This window comes from Eptatretus burgeri, chromosome 1, assembly GCF_056783735.1.
Source record: "Eptatretus burgeri isolate ZD-2024b chromosome 1, Ebu_testis_v1, whole genome shotgun sequence".
NCBI classification, from domain to species: Eukaryota; Metazoa; Chordata; class Myxini; order Myxiniformes; family Myxinidae; genus Eptatretus; species Eptatretus burgeri.
Window position 1 is genome coordinate 68,338,708 of NC_140961.1, and position 12,930 is coordinate 68,351,637.

Genomic DNA, 12,930 nt, shown 5'->3' on the forward strand with positions numbered 1-12,930 from the left:
GTCATGGATTCACTGGATCAGGGGGTGTGGCGCTGTCGGTACCTGTGCAGGAGAACAAAAGTCTGAGTTTTCAGGTCATTGGTGCTTCCAGTTTTGCTCTACGGATGTGAGACTTGCACTCTGACCAGGGATCTGAGAAGGAGACTTATCCCCTTTGGTACCAGGTCTCTTCGGAGAATCCTTGGCTATCGCTGGTTGAACTTTGTGTCCAATGAGCAGTAGCTGAGAGAGACTCAAATGAGATTTGTTACCTGCATTGCCTGTGGTTGTCAGATGTGGCTGTATGGACATGTGGTTTGTCTTCCTGACACTGGTCCTGCTCACCAGATTATATCAGCAAGGGAGCCTCATGAGTGGAGCAGGCTAATGGGCCAACCACGTGCCTCGTGGTTGCAGCATCTCAAGGAGATGGGGATGGGCTCGGCATCTGCCTGTGGGATGGCCAGATGGAGGCTCCTGGAGTACCGGCGGAAAGTGGACGCAGCGACATGCTCCTCTGGCACATGCTCCCATAACTGACCTGACCTGATCCATGAGGTATATTGGGTGATAATGATGATGTCATCGGTGAAGTGGTATTCCAGCCATAATTGATTGAATTGAAATCCTTATCCAAAAGTCTGAAACTTCATATATCTTATCTATCCATCCATCCATCCATCCAACGGGACCATACTCTCTGCTGAGCATTGGCGCTGCTGAAGCAGTCTTCTTGGCTATTGGGCAAAATCCTGGATGGGTCACCACTCCAATACAGGATATCTGGCACTCATTTTGCTGACCTCAGAAGGATGACAGGCACAGTCAATCCACCTGTTATTAATTCAACAGCTGACTGGGAGTTGAACTCAGGATCCGATGGTCCCAAGTCCACCACCCTAACCATTAAGCCAACACCAGGCATATATATCTTATCAATGACCCAATGTAATTGAGTAATTAAATTTGTGATGTCATAGGTCACATGGTATGGCAGCAGTATTTGATCAAAAGAAAAAAAAATTGACATCATTTTCTCCAAAACCGTTCAACGAAAAAAATCGAAACTTTGCACGTGTCATCAAGTCCCCATGGGTTATATATCGTGTTAACGATGATGTCATCGGTGAAGTAGTATTCCAGCCATAATTTTTTGATTTGAAAACTTTATCTGAAAGTTCATATATCTGATCTCTGACATGATGTGAGTGAAGAATTAAAGTTATGACATTCATAACCGGTAACATAATTGCGTGGATGGATGATATGAGTATTTGGGCCACAATAGCAGTGGGCCATAAAATAGTACCATGTTCAGTTAACGATAGGATTTTTTTCAGAATTTACGTGCGAGAGGCGAGACAATGCGCTCTCCAAGTGCCAGTCTAGTTCTTGTTCTTGTCACCTAAACAACTCATCCACCAAGTTTGTCATAATCCATCCACAACTTTTCGAAATATGCTATCTATCCCCTGCTCCTCATCTCTTGATTGTGAAGAATTACAGGTATTCAATCCATTTAATGTTAAAAGCAAATCGCTTCATTTAAATTCCATCATTGCCATTCCAAACCGAAGACACAATCTCATTTGCAAATGAAAGCAATTGAACAGACTGACAAGCGATTACATCACTCCAGTGATTAGTCAATGACGTCATTACACGGATTCAGACTGCTGCCTGGTCTTGTTGACGGTACACTGTAGCACCTTTACTTTTTCAAATATGGTTCGTAGGAACTGAAAAAAAAACATTGGGATAAATAGCATCCTGGGATTAAGAGATGAAATAGGGGGAGGGGGTGTCTTCATCGAGCGTTAAGTAATATTTTAGGCAGTGTCTGTTGAAGCATTACAGGGGGTGGGTGTGTCCAATTTGGGCAAAAATTACGTTAAGTTGTTGAATGGCATCTAACGGGTTTCTCTGAAGTCGGTGATAGCATGACAGGGAGCAGAAAATGTTACATATTCCGCTGTGTTGACGTGGGAATGCCCATTTGCTTTTATGAGTTGGAGGAGAGTGAGAGTAAAGATGGGACAACTTTGGAAGGGGGATTGAGGACTTTCAGTGTGTGGGGGTATGGAGGGTTTGAAGGCTTGAGTGCAGTGAGGGCATCGATGCTTTAGGGTTGGGAGAGGAATTGGGAGGACTTGTGGTTGGAGTGGGGATGGGGGGGAGCAAAGATGGGAAAGAGTTGGGAGGGGGAAGCTGAGGGTTTTTTTTGTTGAGTTGTCATAAATGCATGTACAAGTTTACTCAGAGTAAAAGTGTGTGTGTGTGTGTGTGTGTGTGTGTGTGTGTGTGTGTGTGTGTGTGTGTGTGTGTGTGCTTGTGTGTGTGTGTGTGTGTGTGTGTGTGTGTGCTTGTGTGTTTCACTGTGGGAGGGGGAGGGGGGTGACACTCACCCTACAGGTAATGTGCTGGTAAATCACAAGTGACAAAATTCAAAAGTAAAAGTCAGGCAATAATGATTAGTTTCTAACTTGTAGACCTTTTTGATGTTGTACGTGTCTCGTCATGCATCGTGCAGTGTTTCTCGAGCCCCGAACATTTGTGCCCGCCATGCCTGCATGCCCGGCCCACGCCAGCCCAGCGGAGCACCCACCCACGAATAACAGGAATTAAAATGTGAAAGTTGTTTGTTGCTGTCAAACTATGCGCCACGATCACGGACATTAAACATAATTTAAACATTTCATCGTTTTCTCCGTTTCTGTAGATTATCTTTCTGCTTGGCACATAGAAGGTACACATATATTATTGTTTATGGCTGTACATATGTCTGATATTTAACGTAGAAAGTTACTGAATGATTACTAATGTGATGGCGATCATGGCCGATGCCAAAGAGAAATTATGGGTGAAGTCAGGCATTAATTTTTCTTCACATCTTGCTAATATTTGAACTTGAACTTGACTATTATCCACATTAAAAGCAACAACACTGTCTACAATGCCATGTACAAAAAAAAGAGAAAAAGATTGGACAACAGGAACCAGAATAAAGCAAAAAATGCAATTCGGGTCTGATACCTTAACATTTAAATATTTTAATTTTTACAAAAATAAATGATTATATCATACAAGCAACAAATATATTGTATTAAACTTAAATAATGAACAAATACCTCCCTGTTATATAAAACACTTCTTTCAGTACATAGTAAGACACAACTTAATCTTGATTAACCAGTTTGGCCAATATTATTATATAGTTTGGCCACGATATTATGCACGGCCACTATTATTCACCACAGTGGGTGCAGCAACACAATTATAAATGAACAGGAAACAAAGATTATACATACAGTTTACATAAAAAAATATGTATATATCTTCTTCTTCTTTTGGCTGCTCCTGTTAGGGGTCACCACAGCGGATCATCCGTGTGATCCGCATAGTGATTTGGCACATGTTTAACGCCGGATGCCCTTCCTGACGCAACCCTGGTCGCCTCTTACGACACAGGGATATGGTACACCTATTTTAACCGGGGTATACACCGGTACTCACTTCGCCGACCTCGGAAGGATGACAGGCTGAGTCAACCCCCTGGTGTATTAATTCAGTGGCCTAACGGGGCTTGAACTCGGGACCTTTTGGATTCTAAGCCGCTGCCCTAACCACTGCGCCAACACCAGGATGGATATGGATATATATATATATATATATATATATATATATATATATATATATATATATATATATATATATATATATATATATATATATATATATATATATATATATATATATATATATATATATATATATATATATATATATATATATATATATATATATATATATATATATATATATATATATATATATATATATATCCCCACGAGGAGTGATGTAAGTGACATTTTTTCATGATATGATGATGATGGGCTCGGATGATAGGGTAAGGGTGAAAATAGTGCTATTGTTGTTCGTCTTTCGGCTGCTCCCGTTAGGGGTCACCACAGCGGATCATCCATTATGATCCGCATACTGATTTGGCATAGGTTTTTTTTTTGCCGGATGCCCTTCCTTCCTTCCTCAGCCCTTCCTGACGCAACCCTGGTCGCCTCTGACGACACAGGGATAAGGATTGGGTTTCGCTATGATTCTGGGCTGCCCTACACCCTCTCATAGCGCGGCCCAGTGCAGAGCTCCCATCCTCAAGCGATCCTCCAACCCAAGCCTCCGAGTAGCCGGATTACAGGCGCACGCCACTACGCCCGGTTAAAGGTTAAAATAGTGCTATATGGCATTAACTCCAAAATAGCCGATGTGTCCCTAAAGGCCCGGTCACACCTTGACGTTTTAGCCAACGTATGTCGATTTTTGAATTTTTTTTCTAAAACGCTGGCACATGTTGAATACGTTATGGGTAAGTTTTGATAATATTGAGAGCACGCTGAAAAACACTGCCATACGTCGTTGTACGTTGGCTTTAAACGTTGTACTTTTTGGTTGTCCTCAAATTTTTCATGCTTGAAATTTCACGACGTATGCCGGCGTATGACTCACACGTTCCGCTACGCTGGCCACAAGTTGTATGCACGGTCTGCGATCGTTGACAGACGTCAACACATGCTACTTGTAAGTTAATCATAAGTTGAGACACGCCGAGGTAATGTTTAGCGTACCCGAAACTTATTTCTAACCTATGATTAACATGTTGTTGGCACGTTACGCGATCGTTGCCACACATCGACAGACGTTACTTTTAAGTTACTCATAGGCTGAAAGACGTCAGTATAATGGATTGTCCTTGCGTCAGCGTCCACGGCCACGGCCAGGACACTTATTTGCAGCATTCTTCAAACTTTTCTTCGGCATGACGAGGATGTTCACACTTCGATGTCTAGCTTGGCTATGATTCCAATTGTCCATCGGCAGCGTCTATTTAAAATAGTCGAGTTTGAGCGTTTTAACACGTTCAGAAGAAACGCTTCAAATTTCCAAACCCCAGCGTCAAAAAACAAAGGCGAGTGACAGCAATTTAAATCGTTCATTGTAAACAATGAAAATAGCTGAGTGGTACCGTTTAAAAGTCGTTGAGTGTAAAAAAAATCCAATTGTTGAGCGCAAGCGTCTACTTTCAATAGTGGAGATGCAGCCATTTAAATCGTTGTTTATCATTGAAATCATTAAACGCAAGGACGATCCATCATAACCCACACCCTCCCCCTCACACTCACCTACTACTGCCAACATGAACAAACTACTACTAATACTAATACTGATACTGATACTGTTACTGCTGACATGGACATGGACATCGACTCAAAAAGGACTCGAAAACACTGTTGGGTTCCCCTTTTATGAGCAGCATTTTTATATACCAATTCCCAAAACCGCTGGGAACACGTCTTTATTTGGCAGTTGTAAGCTAGAAACACGTTAATTTATTTTTTTTTGTCGACCGGAAGACGTCATTGGAATACGTCTACATACGTCGATGTGTGTTGGGACTACGTAAAGAATTGGTTCAAAGCACGTCAAACATAAGTTAGAAATAAGTTTCGCGTAAAAAAGACATTACCGCGACGTGTTTCGACTTATGAGTAGCTTATAAGTAGCCTTTGTGGACGTGTGTAAGCGTCCACATATCGTGTGTAAAACTTATCCCCATCGCATGCGGAACGTGTGTCATACGCCGAGTACGTTGTAAAATTTTGAACATGTTTAAAATTTCTTGACATACTCTACTTACTACGACGTATGATAGCATACTTTAGCGTTGTACTCACGTATACCAAACTTGCTCATACCGTATTTGACGTGCCCCAACGTTTTAGACACATTTTTCTTAGGTCGGCATATGCTGGCAAGATCGCCAAGGTGTGACCGCGATGTTGTCACTTCCATTTCTACGGCAGTTATGATTCGAATCGTTGTGCGTCAGCCTTTTAATAGGCTACGTCACGACATCGTCGGCGATGCGTGCAACGCGCTATGCCTAAGTTAGACTATCGTTGGGCATCGGTTGTGTAGGCCGACAACAGGTTCAGCATTCGTTGGTATGTTATCTATAACACAACGAAACGTTCTGTGTCCGTTACCAATGCGTTATACATAAGACCAAGTCGCTATGAATACTTCCGAATCTTTAAAAAAAAACATCAAAAGTTCAACGTAAGCCAGCGTTTTACATACATTTTAATACGTTGCCATCGCTGGCTAAAACGTCAAGGTGTGACCGGGCCTTTACATCACTCCTCTTCGCGGCACCTCATATACACATATACATACATACATACATACATATATTTATATTATACTGTATATGTATATATATATATATATGTATATATATATATATATATATATATATTTGTATAGTTGCGGGCTGGGGGTCTGGGTGGAAAGACCATGGGGGATTGTAGCTATCTCGAGTTCCCACCAGACTCCCCGCAATCGCAGGCCGTCGCACACGGATAACTCCATGACGCGGCGGGTCGCTCACCGACTGTGAACGCCAATAACTCAACTACATGACTTCGGGTCATCCGTCTAATATCGGTGACCTAAAAATAATCATGCGACGTAATTACCAGGGGACACGCCCTCGGTACGCCTTGTCCGAACTGGATCACCTTACCGGATCAGATGCAGCCGAGCGACACTGCCAAGGACGTACCTGCTAAAAGGAACGGATCGTTTGGGAGTAAAGTCCCGGCTAGGCTAGGATACGGACCATGCTGGATCAATGAAAAAAAAAAAGACAAAAACGAGCTGGGAACATTTCTACAAAATGATTTATTGCAGGCAGGCGAGGAAAGATATGTGACACAATTAATAGAGTTTAATGTTGTGTGTAAGTAGCGATAGAAAGAAAAGTGTCGTGCGACAACAAAACAAGCAACTTACAAAATCAAACACAGAGCAGACTTATCCTGATATATCTTCTGCTATCTTAAATTAAGCGAGGACAGGAGCCATGACATAGACACACACAGACACACAGACACACAGACACACAGACACACAACGCAATGAAGAGAGATAATGAGCAAAAAGAAGAGGAGATGAGGCTAACGGTCTCGTAATACCTTGCATGATTGGCTGACTGTGCCACCCAGTACGTTTTGGGGGGATGCTCCGCTGAACGATCCCACCTTGATAGTTCGTGCATAGTCTCCTGCTTGGTTATCCAGAGAAGGGCGCGACCATCAGGCATGAGGGAGGGACTTTGGGTGGAGCCAGCGGCGAGTTGGTGGAGAAAGTGGAGTCGAGAGTGAGTGGGCAGAGGGGCAGACAGGATCAGGTGGGTGGGTGAAGCCAGCGACGAGGTGGTGAAGAAGGTTGGAGTCAGCAGCGAGTGGGTGGAGAAGGTGGCTGGGTGGAACCAGTGGCCAGTGGGTGGAGAATGGCGGAGTCAGCAGGCAAATGCAGAGATCGATCCCAGGCCAGACAGAGAGGAAGAGCAGGATGAGCAGGAGCACAGATGGCCTTGCGACCCATCCTTTATCGAACCTGCAGTGCAGGGCGGGGCGCCACCCCGAAGCAATGTGTCCTTACCCGAATCGGACACTTTGATTGGGCCCCGGCCTCCGTACGGCCCGCCCGCCATGACCAGAAACGGCCTCACTGTACATCCAGCTAGCCATAGCTGAGTTGCGGAATAATCTCGCTCAGAACCCCGTGATATGAATCTCCTTGCACCGAACTCCTGGGCCGTGCCCTGGCGACCGGCCAAGGAGTGCATCAGCCCCTGCATGCCCGCCCTGGCACCCCCAGCGATCCGCGATTAGCGCTGGTCAATCCGCCTGCTCCGTGGTACGCCACGTGGCCCGAGCAATCCGGGCCGCACAGCATGCCTCTGTTTGGTGGTGGATTCATCGAGGTGGAGGCACTAGGAAGACCTCCACCGTCCAGGGGAGACACCGGTGGCCATGGTGGCGAGCGAAGATCGATGGTAATATGTTATTCTAAACGCATGCGCAGACACAAATGAAGACATGTGCTATGCATGCCCCATACAGTGCACGCAGGTCCGCTATTGTACATGTGGTTATTTATGACGGGGCTGCACCCGTGTCTACCATCGTGCTCGCGGTTATTTATCACAGGCGGTGGTGTGTGCGGTGCCGACCCTGATCTGTGTCATGAGTTGAAGGAAAGGATTGGATATAATTATTAGATGTAGATTTCGGTTGAAAAGAGTATAGATATGAGTATTGGATGGAGATTTGGATTGAAAAGAGGATAGATATAATTATTAGATGCAGAAATGGGTTGAAAAGAATGTGCGGGGGTCCTGTTCAGCGGGGAAGAGGTTGTTTGTTTGCTTTTGAGAAAACGCATTCTTATAGTGTAGGGTGTGGCCCCAGTTTTTACAGGCGGCATCTGAGTGCAGTGCCTGCTTTGATTTATTTCAGGAAGAAGAGGAAAAGCGTAGGAGAGGTATGCGCTCTACCAAGTGCCCTTCTCGTTATAATTTGGTGTTACTTTCGCTATTTTCATTGATTCTGGACATTTTCCTGTCAAGAGAGACTGATTAAAAATATGTTAGTGGTTTTACAATGAAATATACTGCATCTTTTATCAATCTAGCTGACATTATCAAAGCCACATGCTTTATATTCTCTCAAAGATGTGAGTTTGTCCTCAACCTCACATTCTATAATCGGTTTCCAGAATAATCAGCATCCAACTTCATTACCAAGATGTATACTAAAATGATCATTTGCAGTAGTATCAGGGATTTTTTGGGCTAAGTTAGGATCAACGTTTATTAAAATAAAAAAGTCATTAAAGATATCCCCTATTCCTGTAGTAGATGTAAATACTTCCTCCCTCCCAAGTCTTTTCACACCGATACATTCCATCGTGCTCCTTACCACTTTTCAACAGAAAGATCGTGACAATAAGCCTCCTTATCATAATGTTTGTAAGATCTGTAGTTTGCTCTTTCTTTATGTCTTTTTACTAATCTATTCTCAAAAATGTCAAAGGTTGGGAAATGATCAGATATATCTGTAAAAATAGTCTCCCACATGTATACAATTTAAAGAAAAGTAAGTGTAAATATAAAAGATGAATGTGGCCGAAGAGTTTTCGTGAATGTCTGAGTTAACTCTAGTGCACGTCTGTATTAACTGTTGCGTCCCTCCGCATTGTAATGATGTAAGATAATTTTCTAAATTATGAATATTAATGTTAAAATCACCCATAAAAATACAGGGTATTTTATTGGTTCACAAGTCAGTAAGTGACCACTATATTCGTTATGGGTGTGTCTGTTGGGTAGTCGATCCAATTGAAAAAAAAAAAAATTTCTACCCTTATTATTAGTTTTCCGTCTATGTTTGTCTGTCTGTCTGTCCCTCTGTTCGGTCCAGTGCTCCGTTAATACAATGGCGATTTCGATGAAACTTGGTTGGTAGGTTCATACCATGACTTAGTTGTGTGCAAATGAGAACCGTTGCTATGAACATCACCGTTGCCTAGCAACGGGACTTTGAAATTTTTGAAAAATCATTAAAAAAAAAATTTTTTTGAAAATCAAAAATCGGGCCACGAGCGACTGGGCAGTGCATTCAGCCATATTGTCAAAATTTTCCAGCCGGATCCTATGAAAACTGTCGGAGAAGATAGACTTTGAATGAACCCTGGTCGAAAACAATAAAAAAACGAAGTTCGTTATATCTCAGAGACTATGAGTCAGATATACATGAAACTGGTATGGTAGGTTCATGGTATGTCCTAGTTATGTGTGAGAAAGAACCGTTGCTATGGATCCCTCCGTTGCCTAGCAACGGCCGAAAAACCTCTAAATGTGGGGGTATTTTAACGAAAAAACAATCTGCAGAATTAACCCTTGAAGTTAATCCAATAGATATAGAAAATCATGAATTTTCTTGTGCTTAATCCTCGGGTCATTCCCCCATTGAACGTCAGGTTCTATTGGGTAGGCGACTACCCATGTCCGCCTACCGGCTTGTCTGTCTCTGTCTGTCTGTCTGTCCCGAGCATAGCTCCGTGGGTTTTGATCCGATCTTGATAAAAATTTGGGTGGGAGGTTTATATCATGATCTAGTTGTGTTTTCCTGAGAATGGGCCTGCTGCGCCCATTATGGGCAGAGCCACGCCCAAAAAACATGTGTTTTTAGGGAGTAGCCAGTTTCAAGTTACATCTTCTCCGAGAGGGTTTGTCGAATCTGGCAGGGTTTTGCTATTTGGTTAGCCGATTGGCACCTGCATAGCCCTACGGAGCTCGATTTTTTTTTCTTTTCTTTTTCGTGTCAAGGTCAAGGTCACAAGGTCACGAACTTAGAAAATGTCAAAAAAATCAATAAATTGGGCATCGAGCTCCTAGGGGTTTCAACTGTTTTGAATGAAAGTTGGTTTGCAAGTAGTGCTCTTCGAGTACTGCAACTTTCATCATTTACGTTTTTCTCGATTCCCGCCATAAAAAAATATATAAAAGGCGAACTACATTTTGGATTTTGCAATTCATGGTCGATTTGTAGTGCTCTTCGTTTACTACAACTTTCATCATTTACGTTTTTCCTGATTCCCGCCAGTTTGCCCGTGGCGTCCCCTCGAAGGTCAAAAAATAAAAAAGGCGAACCGTGTACATTGCTCGTGAACCATCGCAATCTCCAGACTTGTCTACTTTCATATATTCTAGGGGACAAAGCAAACGAATTTGAAACTCACCAATATCTGTATTGGGTTTCCTTTATACATCTCCGATAATAACCTTTCTTTTTCCAATTTCTACCTGGAGCCAAATTGATTCTGCATGCATAACATCACCTTTTAAAACCTAATATTCAATTGATGAATGAATATAGGCTCCAACACCTCCTGCTCGCTTTGCAGCATCATGGAAATTTAATTGCAATGAGTAACGTTTTAGACCGAACATATTTGATAACGAAACTTGCCATACTTCTGATACACCATTGATGTGAAAGTCTGTTTATATACAATGTTCATACAATATTCTAAGACCCTCAATATTTTTATTTAATGATCTTATATTTATGTTGGAAACATCAGATGCATTCTTACATACTTCATTTCAAACGGAATCAAAAGTATTCAGGCATAATTGGAAAAACTTGACATACAAACTATTATTATCTTCATCATTTAGAATCATTTTCTATAAATTTAACCATATTGGACAAACTTTATAAAACAATCACACGAGATGAAGTCCGAAGTCCTCATATTTCACGTCCTCAATCTCAACATCAAACAAGTCATCAGGAGTATGCAGCATTTTGTCTGAGTCATCAGTCATTTTGCAAATAATATTTCCATTCCTGTTGCTGACCCCTTTCAATGAGTGGGCCTTCTTAACTGCCTTCAAGACAGCATATCTCATGGAAGTAGGATCCTTGTTGATGACGCCTCCTCGTGATGCCTTCTTCCCCTTCAGTTTGAACCCATTATCAGAGTTCATTTCTCTTTCTTCTGGTGGAAAAACGTACAATTGTTTGTCGTAGTTTTGGTGTGATGGCTTGATTTGCTCTCGGAGGCAGGCCAAGACCTTTGCTGGCAAGTTGAAATATCAGCAAGAGATAGCTGTACCTCTGCATCTGTCACTACGTTCAAAACTTTCTCTATCAAACCCTCCACATTCTCCTCCTCTGACTCTGAGACCAGTGATTATCAGGTTCTCTCTCCTTATATATATATATAGTTATGTCCATCCTGCTTGAATTGTGATCTGAGAAGATGAGGATTAACTTCATCTCTTGATACACAAGCATCTTTGACTGCCTGAATAACAGCCGTTATTGCTGCTTGTACCACAGCCTGCAACACATTGATGGTGATTTGGGCCAGAATTTATCTATCCTTCATGTCCCCAAAGTTCTTCTTCTTGCATATGGCAGCTTAGCTGCCAGGGTAACTATCATTTCTTGGAAGTGCGACTGTGTTACTGATGCAGTGCCCCTCTACCAGTACACACTGGTACTCATTTCGTCAACCTCGGAAGGATGACTGGCTGAATCAACCCCCTGGTGTTAATTCAGTGACCAACAGGGCTTGAACTCAGGACACTAGGATCCCAAGCCACCACCCGAACCGATAAGCCAACACCAGGCTGTAGACAGCCATTTATTTGCAATAAAGCAAACGTGTGAACACTAGTAGCCAATCAGTGGAGTCCTTCCAGAGGGAGCCAATAGATATAGAGGACTGCAAAGTTCACTTCACTGGAGCTCGTCCTCACTCCTCACGACACATTAGAAGCTCATGCAATTTTCCTTCCCAACCTTTTTTCATTCACGAGCCACTCAACACGCCAGAATTTAATAGTTCTAGATTTAATTTAATTTAATATTTAATTTAATTTAAATTAATAATTTAATTTTATTTAATAGTTTAATAGTTTAATAGTTAAAACAACTTTTGTTCTACATAATCAAGAAAATTGAGTGAAGTCGATTGAAATCAGACAGACATGAAATTAGAGCCACCTCTCCAGACATATTGCATGCCTTCGATATGGTCTGGAATCCTGCCCTGTTCACCAAACTCTCTTCCTATGGTATCCAAGGACATCTCCACTCATGGCTCGCAGACGTCCTCTCCTGTCACAGCCAACGTGTGGCCCTTTAATGGAGTTCTCTCATCCCCTCTTCCTGCCCAGGCTGGAGATCCTCAAGGCAGTGTTCTGGGCCCTGATTTTTTTCTGGTTTTCATCAATGATCTCTCCAACTCTCTGGTAAATCCTTCTTATCTCTATGTTGATGACTCCATCCTCTGCCGTACCAGCTGTCATCCCTCAGATCGGCAAGCAGCAGCCTTTTCACTCTCTGCAGATCTGGATAAAATCACAAGCTGGTCCAATACGTGGAACATGTCTTTTCAACCCTGACAAATCTCTCACTCTCACTATGTCTCTCTGAAAAGACTGTCTGGAACCCCCCCCCCCCCCACCCAATATACTTTATCAACGATCCTATTGAAGAAGTCCTTTCATTCAAGCTT

The 12,930-nt window shown here is 42.5% G+C and overlaps 1 long non-coding RNA gene and 1 pseudogene across 1 annotated transcript in view; one reads left to right on the forward strand and one right to left on the reverse strand.

Moving 5' to 3' along the window:
- LOC147034669 (uncharacterized) overlaps positions 1-12,930 on the forward strand; it is a 256,838-nt gene that overhangs the window by 72,296 nt on the left and 171,612 nt on the right. The window lies entirely within an intron of this gene.
- On the reverse strand, positions 4,070-4,210 carry LOC147034670 (signal recognition particle RNA; annotated as a pseudogene).